The sequence below is a fragment of the Mustela putorius genome, unplaced genomic scaffold (assembly GCF_011764305.1).
Source record: "Mustela putorius furo isolate JIRA1106 unplaced genomic scaffold, ASM1176430v1.1 tig00003869_pilon_pilon_pilon, whole genome shotgun sequence".
NCBI lineage: Eukaryota > Metazoa > Chordata > Mammalia > Carnivora > Mustelidae > Mustela > Mustela putorius.
The window spans coordinates 14,406,522-14,420,086 of NW_025422021.1; positions in this window are offsets into that span (position 1 = coordinate 14,406,522).

Below are 13,565 nucleotides of genomic sequence, written 5' to 3' on the forward strand. Positions count from 1 at the left end.
CAGAATAGAAATTTACATTAGCTCTGATTTTAAAAATGATTTCTTGCATCAACCCTAAATATCCCTGTAATTTCCCCCTACTGAGAATGTTCTAAGCCTTAGGGCCATTAAGAAGAAGTCCATCTTCCCCTTGAGAAACCTTTAAAAATTTGAAGAAAACTCTACTAGGTCCCCTAAATCATCTTCTATCCAAGCAATCATACCCAAATGTATCTTATTAGAAATGGTCTTAATTCTCCCAAACACCTCAGCTGTAACCTATCACTTATAATTAGAATTAATCATACATTCGCCTAGCATTTGGTAGGTAAGTCATTTATCTCTATTGCTTTAGTAGACTAAGAAATCTTCAAAGAAAGTTAATATTTTGATTCATTTGTGGTCTCCTGCACACTTTGTGCAAGGCCAAATTCAATAGATTTTTAATTGAACATAAAAGGAAAAATTCAATGTCTAGAAAGTGAATATAGACTATCAGGGACTTTTTACAAGTGTAAAGGATTACAGTGGCTAGTAAGATTCTTTGAGATATATGATATATTGAAATCTTAGGAATTCTTTATTTTATTTTATTTTATTTTTGCTAGAGTCATTTTCTGACTCACTGTAGACTATAGCATAAAGAAGTGATATTCAAAATATTTAACAACTAATATCACATTTCTTAGTATTGAAGCAAGATCTCGGAAGCCCTGACTGTATTTTAGAAAGTTGTTGGAGTCTCAGGGAAAGCCAGTGGCTATTTAAAAACAATTTCTAAATTATTTCAATATTTTAAAAATCATTAAGGCAATAATAGTGCACAGTGTTTAAATAACAGCCTTTGAAACACAGACTTTTAGCATTAGAGGTTTTAATGGAAACCCTGTAATCAAGTGCCCTCATTGTCCTGGTCGTGAGAGGAAAATAGCCTGTTCACATTCATAGAGTTAGTGAGACACAGTGGTGTAACAGATCAAGAACAGCCCTGATGTTTCCTTCAGCTTATAATCATCAAGAAAGATAATGCCTCTATTTCCCATTCTCTGCGGGATAGTAGTAGCCTAAATTCAATAACTGCTTATTAGTAAACAAAGATGGTCTAATCGCACTGACCAACGTCTCCACTAATGCCCACGCCCCCACCCTGTACATTTCAACTAGCTCACACCAGTGCCTAAAACTCCTCCACACCTTTGTTTCAGTGGAATTAAGTCTAATCTCGCTCCCCCACTGCTATGGTCTTAAACATTTAAGGAAAATTGTATTCAACTTTTCCCAGTGCAATTTTCTTTGACAGAACCTGTATCTTCAAAATCTTGATCTCTTTCTCCTACATCATACTCCTTCCAGCTGGTAGTTGTAGTTACCATATAATCAACAGAAGAAAGATAGCCACCACTTTCCCTTGACGATAATATAAATAATATTCCATGGAAACTCCTTTTTAGAATATTGGTGTTAAACTTCAGTGTGCCTAAGAATTTCTCAGGCTAGAGCACCTGGGTGGCTCAGTCAGTTAAGCATCTGCCTTCAGCTCAGGTCATGATCCCAGTGTCCTGGGATCCTAGGCTCCCTGCTCAGGGGGAAGTCTGCTTCTCTCTCTCCCCCTCTTCCCCTCCCGCCCTGCTTGTGCTCTCTTGTTCTCTCATGTGCTCTCTCTCTCTCAAATAAATAAATAAAACATTTAAAAATTTAAAAAATTAAAAAAAATTTTTCTCAGGCTGCTCTTAGACAACATAGATTCCCAAGTTCTGATTCAGTAGATCTAAGGTAGGGCCAGAAATATATATTTTAATATGCATCAAATGATCCCTGTCCTATAAAGATTGCTTTAGATTTTAAGTTTGTGGAGGAAAAGGGTCATTTCTATCTTGGTCACCATTCTATCTCCAGTATAGCACTAGCATTCTGTAAATACTTGAGTAGGTGACTGCTTTTGCTTGAATATTTTCCAATATAGATACATATTTTCCTTCATGGAAGTCTGATGCTTAGGACTAGCATCTTATATATTATCCACTTGATGAATTTGTAAATGCCTGAACTTTTTTTTTTTTTAGAAAGTAATAAATGCCCTAATGACAGTAGTACATTGTTTCAATTGCAATTTGCAAAGTTTTCTTTATTTTTTTAAAAGATTTTATTTATTTATTTGACAGACAGAGATCTCAAGTAGGCAGAGAGGCAGGCAGAGAGAGAGAGAGGAGGAAACAGGCTCCCTGCTGAGCAGAGAGCCCGAAGTGTGACTCAATCCCAGGACCCTGAGATCATGACCTAAGCTGAAGGCAGAGGTTTAACACACTGAGCCACCCAGGTGCCCCTATATTTTCTTATTAGATCCTCATAGCCACACTTTTAGGGACACATGTTATCTTCACATTTTGCAGATGAGAACACTGTTTCAGAAAGAATTAGTAATTACTAATTAAAGCACACAAGATGACAGAGAATAGGGCATAGTTCATAGTTCTTTTGACTCAATATAGGGCCATAGAGAAAGTCTGGCAAAGAACTCTTTTAAATTCTGTATTCTATTACTTTAGATCTATGAATGTTAAAATTTTTTTAAATGTATGTTACATGGTTTATTAATAGGGCTATATTTTGCATCTTAATCTTTAAATGAATGTTATAAATTTAAAATTATATTAAAAATAGGCTTTGCTTAAATAAATTAATTTGTGTGTTTTTTTAAGTTTTTCAGAATCTTCAGAAGTGTGAGCAATTCCTAGTTTTAATTTTATTTTTATTATCTCCTTGTTATCTTTTACAATTAGACATCAAAAAGAAAAATATGAAAAAAATAGTACTTCTCATTGCCCTATGTACTGTAAAAAGGTTCTAAGGCTTAAAAAATACACAGTTGCATCTAACTGATGCTGTAGATTGAATAAAGTGAAAAAATAATCTACTTTCCTCTAATTAAGAATCAAAAAGAGTTTTAGAAACACTCAAGTTCTACTGTGTTGCTCTTTGGAATTTTAGGTCCATTAACAATCTTTTCCCTATGGATACACTTAATAACAGTTTCAATTTCTAATAAGTACCACATTTTTGTTGTACAAAATTTAAGTTTAGACAAAGCTGATCTATAAAGTGGTTCCATATTTAGTGGAGGAAAGAATATTGCTGGTGTATATGATACTTAATTTTGTTAACTATTATTTCAGAGAATAGTCAAATATATTTCTGAGATTTCAATATAAACCTTCTGTGGAGGGCTTAGATATCTTCTCTATTCCTGAATGTAGCCACTGTACAAAGCAATTTGCATAATTTCCAAGCTTATGAGTATCGCACGTAACATTGTTGAAATATGTGCAAATATCGGTCTCAAGAAAAACATGAAAACTTTAGATGAAGGTAGGGAGAAATCCTTCACCAAACTGGAATCAACGGCAATCTTCTCAGCATATCAAATGCAGTGATATTTGTGATATTAGTGATACAGTGATATTAATGATTTCAAACAGAGTTAAAATTTTATTTTATTAAAAAAATGTCCCCATTGTATGCCTCATTCAACCAAATATTCTGAAGTCTGATTGTAAAAATATCCTCTCATTTTGTTCTTCTTCTGTAGTTCTAGCTGAGTTCACCAAAAAGGCAGTGTGGCCCCCTGTCTACAGTTACTTTGGCACTTTCTCACTAGCTCTCCATAATCTGGAGTCCAGTCTTGCCACATCACAGAACTGACACACAAATTCAAAATCACTTCCATACTATAGGATTATATGGACACATTATAATCTTCATCTCATTGAAGCTTTCAGTACTTAAATTTTTCTACTTCTTTGCTTTACTTAAAACCATGAGAACTATTTTGTGATAAGACCTAATTGCTTTTATTTCGAAAATCTTTTTGAAAACTGGAGCACTAAGCATTCCACACAAACAATGAATCATGACACACTACATCAAAAACTAATGATGTACTGTATGGTGACTAACATAATTAAAAAAAATAAAAAAGAAAACTGATCTGTAAATTACCAAGCATTTGAATCATTCATGCTAATTACTAAGCAGAGCAAAGTATCTATGCTTAAAATAAACATCTTAACAAATAGTCCTGATGTGAAGAACAGGATGGTATTTACTAATTTCTATGAAAAATCTTTGCATTGGGCCACTCTGGAAAACAGCACAGAAGTTCCTCAAAAAGTTGAAAATAGAGCTACCCTACAACCCAGCAATCACACTATTGGGTATTTACCTTAAAGATACAAATGTAGTGATCCGAAGAGGCACATGTGCCCAAATGTTTATAGCAGCAATGTCTACAATAGCCAAACAATGGAAAGAACCTAGATGTCTATCAACAGATGAATGGATAAAGAAGATATGGTATATATATGGAATACTATGCAGCCACCAAAAGAAATGAAATCTTTCCATTTGCAATGGCAGGTATGGAACTAGAGGGTATTATGCTTAGTGAAATAAGTCAAACATAGAAAGACAATTATCATATGACCTCTCTGATATGAAGAATTTGAGAGGAAACATGAGGGGTTTAGGGGATAGGGAAGGAAAAAATAAACAAGATTGGATCAGGAGGGAGACAAACCATAAGAGACTCTTAATCTCACAAAACAAACAGGGTTGCTGAGGTGAGGAAAGTAGGGAGAGGGTGATTGGGTTCTAGACATGTGGGAGGGTATATGCTACGGTGAGTGCTATGAAGTGTGTAAACCTGGCAATTCACAGACCTGTACCCCTGGGGCTAATAAGACATTATATGTTAACAAAACATTAATTTTTTTTTAATTTTAAAAAATCTTTGCATTGGAAGGGTCAACATGTAGTAGGCATAGCTTTGTGATAGATCAATATTCCCTCAAACTTTTCCAGCAATTGTTCAACTTTACTTGTTTATTATATTTATACTGTATATCTTCACTCCGAAAAACTTGCTTTTAGTAGGCTGTGGAGGAGGATAAGAGGTCTTGCTTAAAATATTTTAAAGAACACACCCTGCCCAACCTCTTTTTCCCCACACTGCACCCCTTAGGCCATACCCACAAGCTTCTGGACATCTAGCCTAGGACTAGCAGCTTAGTGTGAATATTGATAACACTGCATATACACTGTGCCCAGCCACCCTGCACACGGATGCCAGGAGCCCCCCAGGCCGCCACCACCACCACTGTTGCTGCTGAGGACAACAACATGGCAATCAACAAGCTGTAGGGGATCTGCTTAGGACTACTCATTCAGCACAACTTTTGCTAACACCATCACCCTGCTTCTGAGCCCTTCTGCAGTCAAGCCCCTCGGAGCTGGCCCGCCTGGGTCTCGCCAACATCACAGAGAATAAGCACAACCCATAACATGCAGAGTCATGGCAGACTTCTGGACTGAAAGGAAAAACTAGACACAATAACAGGATGGAAGCAACACACATAGGAGACTCCTGTGATGCTCCTCACTGGCATTTCAGGGGAGTCTGGTGAAAGGGGTCAGCACACTGCAGGGCACTACAGCGTCTCTTCTTCACAAAGCCACTACTTTTAAGAATGGAAGATGTAGCTGACTTCCTTAACACAGAGAAACAGACACAGAGAGGTGGACAAAATGAAGGGACAGGGAAATATGTTCCAAATGAAAGTACAGGACAAAATCACAGCAGGAGAGCTAAGTGAAAGAGAAATAAGTAATACGCTTGATACAGATGTTAAAGTAATGATCATAAAAATACTCATTGGGTTTCAGAAAAGGGCAGAAGATAGAAGTGAGATCCTTAACAAAGAGATAAAAAATAACATAGCAGAGATAAGGAACTCAATAAATGAAATAAAAAATACAATAAATGGAATAAATAGTAAGCTACAGGAAGCAGAGGCACATATCAGTGACCTGGAGGATAGAATAATGGAGAGCAATCAAGCTGAACAGGAGACAAACAAATACTGCATAATGAGAACAGACTAAGAGAATTCAGTGACTCCATCAAGCGTAGTAACATTCACATTATAGGAATCCCAGGAGGACAAGAGAGAGAAAGAGGGGCAGAAAATCTGTTTAAAGAAAGAGTATGTGCAAACTCCCCGAATCTGGGCTAGGGAAACACAGATCAGATTTAGGAGGCAGAGAGAGATCCCCCAACAAATTCAACCCAAGGAAGTCCACACCAAGACACAAAGTAATTAAAATGGAAAAAGCAGTGATTAAGAAAGAATTTTAAAAGTTGCATTGGAAAAGAAGACAGTTACACGCAAAGGAAACCCCATATGGCTAAGAACTGCCTTTTTAGTAGAGATTTTGCAGGCCAGACAGGCATTCAAAGTGCTAAAAGGGACAAACTTGCAACCTTTGCTGCATTCAACTTTGTTGCATCAAACTTTGTTTGCATGCAACTTTGATGTATTCAAAGTGCTAACAGGGGCAAACATGCAACCAGGAATACTTTATCCAACAAGGTTGTCATTCCGAATAGAAGGAGAGATGAATAGTTCCCCAGACAGTCAAGAGTTAAAAGAATTCATGATCACTAAAATAGCCTTAAAAGAAATGTTAAGGGGGACTCTGTGAGTGATAAAAACCATAAATAAGAATAAAAAAATAAGACCCACAAAGGAAAGGGGAAAAAAAGCGCGCATATATATATATATATATATATATATATATATATATGAATAGTTCAAGAAAAGCACAAAATAAAAGGATATAAAATATGATACAAAATACCTAATAGTGTCAGAGACGACTTGAATTGTAGGGCACCCAGCTGGTGTCAGAGAATTACTAGTTGGGGTGGGGGAAATAACTCTCCTCCACACACTGAAATTAGGTATAATATCCCGAAAGAACTACATATATGGTCTCTAAAGACACTCCCACCCTAGTTCCCAGAATTGGTTAATGTTACCTTATGTGCGACTTTGCCAATTTAATCAATAAACTTGAGATGGAAATATTTTTCTAGGTTACCTGGGTGGGCCCTAAATGCAATCCTAAGTATTATAAGAGGGCAGCACAAGGAGACTTACCAGAGAGTATAAGGCAAAGTGAAGATGGAGAGAAGAGAGGTTTAAAGATGTACTGCTGGACTTGAGAATGGAGGGATGCAAGGAAATCAACTCTAGAATCTAGGCTAGTCAAGGAAATAAACTCTCAGAGAACCTGAGAGGGAGAGCAGTCCTGGGTTTTGGCTCTCTAAAATTCATTTTGCACTTCTGGTATCCAGACTGTAAAATAAATAAATCTCTGTCATTTTAAGCCACAAGGTTTATGGTAATTTGTTTCAGCAGTGATACTAATACACCCCCCCCCACCTCTGCTTCCTGGTAAGAGTTCAAAAATTGTGGAAGACTTTAAGCAAGATTTGACTGCTAATGTGGAATGTTGGGGGAATTTTTAAGGAACATTCATCTAGAGCTTTGATAGTCTGAGGAGTCTGGATATCAGGCTGTGAGTCAAGAAGGAGCACTAATGGCTTTCACAGAGAGAATTAATGCCAAAGAATGTTCTAGAACATATTTTTTCCTGATAGTAGAAGGAAAACAAAGAATGATCATGGTATCTTCGGTAGGTAGTTGGATGAATCCATATGTGACATGATAAGGATTTAGACAGTAGTAAAGAAAGTTTAAAATGACTTAAAAAATGTTAAAAACTTGAGACTAGAAGAATGGTGCTCTTAGCAGAATTAGTAATTACTGGGGAGGGGAGACTGTTATTGTGAGGAAGACCAAATGATCCAGGAGGGTTTTTTGTTTGTTTGTTTGTTTGTTTGTTTGTTTTTACATTCCACTTGGAAAGATCCAGTAGAAACAGAAGTCCCTGAAGTCACAATTTTGATGCATAAATTAAAGCTGCAGATGGAGCTCCCTCAATGGATGAAACCCTGAGAGCAGATGAGTTGTGTGAGACTAAAGAAACAAAGGTTGAAAAGTTGATGTAGAAGGTGAGTGGTGAAGGAAAGAACTAAAGACACTGAGGTATATCACTTATAGCAGAAACATTTTCAGCTGTATGATTTCCACCTTAGCCTAACAATCTGGATATACATCAGATTTCACAGGGTAAGGAACAAGCAAGTGAGAAGAAACAGGTTAAATCTGTATGTCTCCTCTTTATGATTTTTATCCCCCCATTTAGGTCACAGACATCTTTAAGACTTCTTTACTGCAGGAAATCCACACCTGTATTTCCTTCTCCAAGCAGAGTCCCTGAAGAACTACTTTTGTTAATAAAGAACTTTAGGGCATGGCCCTGTCAATATTGTGAGCTATAATGTTGGTGTTTAATCGTCCTAATTTTATCACCTGCATCTTGGGAGACCAAAGGACTTATGCATTTTGTCTGGTTCCCTTTATGCAAAAGCTTTAGGCAAAAATTATTATTAAGGCTGTGTTGTTTCTCCTATATCTTTGCATTTTGTTTGGAACAAGGCACTCATTGAACTTAATTTTGGAATCCAGGCATTACTATACAGACTGTCATAAAAGATTTAGTTCCCTTCATTTCCTCTTTCCATTGTCTTTGTTTTCTGTTCTTCTCTTTTCCTTTCTTCCTAATGGGAGAAAAAAGCAGCACCCCAACTTGCTAAAACAATATTTCATGTTTGGCCAAATCAGGTAGCTCTAGTAAGGTTAATTGCAGATCTTCTGGAGTCCACAGAAGATGGAGTGATGCTTCATTGACCATCATTCCATCTACCCACATAACAATTTCATTTTAATTGTGAAACTGCCAGTTTTGAGTAAGGTGCAAAACGAATCACCATGAAGTTTAATGCATTTTTGCATTCTTCTGTTCTAGCAAAAATAGAACAACAGATGGCCATAAATTCAGGAAAGCTTAATGAATTGGCAAGTTATGACAAAGTAACTTGGAAGGGAGTAACTTCAGTGTCTATTAACAAAGGAGAAAAAATCTTCAAACATTATTTTGGAAAATATAACAAGTTATGATTTATGATTTCTGTTTTCTTTATTATTTCCTTGATATGATTAATTTAAGAAAATCAGACACAGATACGTAAAACTCTTTAAAAAGTTATGCCATGGTGAATTTTGGCCAAAACTGTTGGTATTCAATTATACTCAGACTCCTGAACTCTCCAGTTTCACCTTTCCATTTCCCCTAGAAAGTTCAAGATTCTCTAATAAACCTAAGACTGACAAGGAAAGTCTCTGAGACAGATGATAAATTCTCTAGGATGGGACTGAATCATATAAATTCCTTATTGAAGTTTGCTCTATATCCCAAATACTTATAAAACATAATCTTATATGTAAATGTCAAGGACACAGAAAAGAAGATGAGAGAGCACTCTTTGAAGACTGGATGATTTGTGGGTTGTGGATTTTAGTCTCTTTTACCATATATATTTTTCAATTACATTAAACATGTACAGTACTTTTATTTACAGACCTCAATGAATACATACTGAAACTAGGAAAAAGCATGTGATATTCTTTAAAATACTTAAATTTTTAAAAAAATCTCAAAATTTTAATTCCACGATATTAATATAATATTATATTAGTTTTAGATGTATGAGACAATGATTAAACCATTCCATCCATCGCCCAGTGCTCATCACCAGTGGACCGCGTAATCTGCATCACCTATTTCACCATCCCCACAACAACCTCTCCTTGGCAACTATCAGGTTGTTCTCTATAGATAAGAGTCTGTTTCTTGTTTTGTGTGTGTGTGTGTGTTTCTTTTCATTTGCTCATTTTTGTTTAAATTCCACATATAAGTGAAATCATATGGTATTTGTCTTTCTCTGACTTATTTCACTTAGGATGACACTTTCTGGCTCCATCCATATCATTAAAATGGCAAGATTTCATCCTTTTTTATGGCTAAATAATACTCCATTGTAGATATATACTATACCTTCGTCCATTCATCTACTAATAAACATTTGGGCTGCTTCTAATTTGGCTATTTTAAGTAATGTTGCTATAAACATAGAGGTGCATATATCTCTTTGAACCAATGTTTTTGTTTTTTCAGGTAAATACCCAACAGTGTGATAGCTGGATCATAGGGTAGTTATATCTTTAACTTTTGGGGGAACCTCCATATTATTTTCCAGAGTGGCTGCACCAGTTTGCATTCCCATGAACAGTAGAAGAGGTTCCTTTTTCTCCACATCCTTGCCAACACCTGTTGTTTTCAATTTTAGCCATTCTGACAGGTGTGAGGTGATATATCACTGTAGTTTTGACCTGCAATTCCCTGATGATGAGTGATGTTAAGCATCTTTTTAAGTGTTTGTTGGCCATATATGGATGTCTTTAGAGAAATGTCTGTTCATGTCTTCTGTTCATTTTTTAATTGGATTATTCATTTTGGGGGGTGTCGAGTTTTATAAGTTACTTATATATTTGGATACTAACCCTTACTGTATTTGTCATCTGCAAATATCTTCTCCCATTCAGTAGGTTGCCTTTTAGTTTTGCTGGTTGTTTCCTTCACCATGCAGAAGCTTTACATTTTGATGTAGTCCTAATAGTTTATATATGCTTTTGTTTCCCTTGCATCAGGAGACTTATCTGGAAAAAATGTTGCTTTGCTGATCTCAGAGACATTACTTCTTTTGCTCTCTGAGGATTTTTATGGTTTCAGGTCTCCTATTTAGGCCTATAATCCATTTTGAGTTTTTTTGTATATTTTGTATATGTTGTAAGAAAGTTCCATTCTTTTGCATGTAGCTGTTCAGTTTTCTCAGCGCTATTAAAGAGACTGTCTTTTCCCCATTAGATAGTCCTTCCTGCTTTGTCAAAAATAAACTGACTACATAATTGTGGATTTATTTCTGGGTTTTGTATTCTGTTCCATTGATCTAGATATTTGTGCCAGTAACACAGTGTTTTATTACTATAGCTTTGTACTATAACTTGAAGCTGGAATGGTGACACCTCCAGCTTTACTTCTATTTTCCAAATTTGCTTTAGCTATGGGGTCTTTTGTGGTTCCATACAAGTTTTAGAAGTTTTTGTTCTTTTTCTGTGAAAAATGCTATTGATGTTTTTGGGTTTTTTTTTTTTTTAAAGATTTTATTATTTGAGAGAGAGCATAAGAAGGCAAGGGTCAGAGGGAGAAGCAGACTCCATGCTGGGCAGAGAACCTAATGTGGGACTTGATGCTAGGACTCCAGGATCATGATTTGAGCCGAAGGCAGCTGCCTAACCAACTGAGCCACCCAGGTGCCTGCTGTTGATGTTTTGATATGGATTGCATTACCTCTGTAGACAGCTTTGGGTAGTATAGACATTTTAACAATATTTGTTCTTTCATTCCTGAGCATGGAATGCCTTTCCATTTCTTTGTGTTATCTTCAATTTCTTTCAGCAATGTTTTATAGTTTTCAGAGTACAGGTCTTTCACCACTTTGGTTAGGTTTTTTTCCTAGGAATTGTATTATTTTGAGTGCAATTGTATCCTTTGATTTTATTGAATTAATTTATCAGTTCTAGACATTTTCTGGTGGAGTCTTTAGGATTTTCTCTATATAGTATCATGTCATCTGCAAATAGTGAAAGTTTTACTTCTTCTTTACCAATTTGGATGCTTTTTACTTCTTTTTGTTGTCTAATTGGTGTTGCTAGGACTTCTAGTACTGTGTTGAATAAAGGTGGGGAAAGCGGACGACTTTGTCTTCTTTCTGACCTTGGGGGAAAATCTCTCAGTTTTCCCTATTGAGAATGATGTTCATTGTGGGTTTTTCATATATGGCCTTTATTATGTTGAGGTTTGTTCCCACTATACTTACTTTGTTGAGTTTTTATCATAGATGGATGTTATACTTTGTTGAAAGCTTCTTCTGCATCTATTGATATGATCATATAGCTTTTCTCCTTTCTCTTATTGATGAGATGTATTACATTGAGTGATTTGCAAATATTGAACCACTCTTGCTCCCAGGAATAAATCCCACTTGATCATGGCGAATGACTATCTCAATATCTTTAACTTAATCACATCTGAAAAGTTTTGTACCATGTAAATTAACACATTCATAGGTCTGGGGATTAAAACTTGAACATTTTTAGGGGTTGGGACATTAGTCTGGCTATCACACAAAATATAGCTGAATTTTAAAAAATCAATTAGGCAATTTTCACCTTTAACTGATGTTTTCTCCATTGATTAGAGAATCTTGATAATTCAGGTCTTGTATCTATCACCTTACATTTCCTTTACTTTCTTCCTGTTTCTTTCTTTTTTCATATTTTTCATATTTTAGATTTTGTTATCTAATTCCATTTGCTATCTATTATATTAGGGTTTATGAATTTTTATATCAGATTTATGAATTTTTTAACATGGGGAAAAAACTGCAATTAATGTATTAGAGAAAAATATAAGTACCATAGTGTTAAACTAAGTGAAAATATCAATATGAAGCACACATTTAAAGTAAATCAAATGTGTTTATTCTATTCCTTTGTATACTGATAGGATCTAGGAGCACTGTTACCCCAGCAGCATGAACTTCCTATGCAACCCCAGCACCTCAATTATGACCTCTAACACAATTCTCAAATAAAAAGATCCAAGGTGATTTCAATCAATGGAATTTTCATACCTGTGTCAGTAAAGATACAAGATAGATTTTGGATATATTAGTATGCCCTAAATAAAGCAAACTTTCACTGACTAATGACATATTTTCAAGAGGACACAGGAATCCTAATAAACTAATGAAACTACTGAATTAAGTTCAAGTTTTCTTATATAGATCTATTTCTAGTATGCATCATAATAGGCATATGTATGGAAATTACTTTGTTTTAGAATCATTCATAACTCACCCTGAATGGCTATAGAAGTATTTACTTGATATATGATTTGTTGCAGTTTATTTCAAATTCATGGTGCTATCATTTCAACAGATGACAGTTCTTTATTTTTCAAGAATGGCATTTTTAGATGTTGATATTTAGGTTCTGGTAGAGTAGTAGAAATCAGTTCTATTGGTCTACTTTATGAAATGTAGGAAAAAGAAAAACTAGCAATTTTATCTCTGAAACCCTGTATAACTGTTTCATTTAGCCATCATCTGGTTTATCTGCCATGGTTAAATATATGTTTATATGCATAAGATTCATATGTATGACTTTAGGCTGGGCAAAACAGTTCTATCTTCTATGTTCAGTTTCAAACAATATTAAAATCTACATGTTTTCACATATTCAATTAAATTGACTTTGCAAAATCCTGTTTTATTTTACTAACTTCTTTACTTTAATAAGCTTAAACTCATTTTTTAAATAAAACATAATATTCTCTTACAGGCTTAATACATTTTGTTTTGTGCTATTATGTCAAGGCTTACAAATGTATCTATGCAGTTTCCAGTTACCATTATCACTTAGTACCACTAAATTCCTTTTTTTTTTGTTTTAGTTACAGGAGGATTTTGAGGAAGAGATCTAGTATATTAGAATTCCCTATTATTGCTCAATTAGTATACACACAAAATGTTTTTTGAGAATTTGTCTGAGATCTTCTTATATCTCAAAATTTTGAATACATAAAACTTGAATTTTTAAATTATAGAAAGTCTAATGAAGAATTCCAATATATCCATTATTAAAATACCATGTTTAAATTTC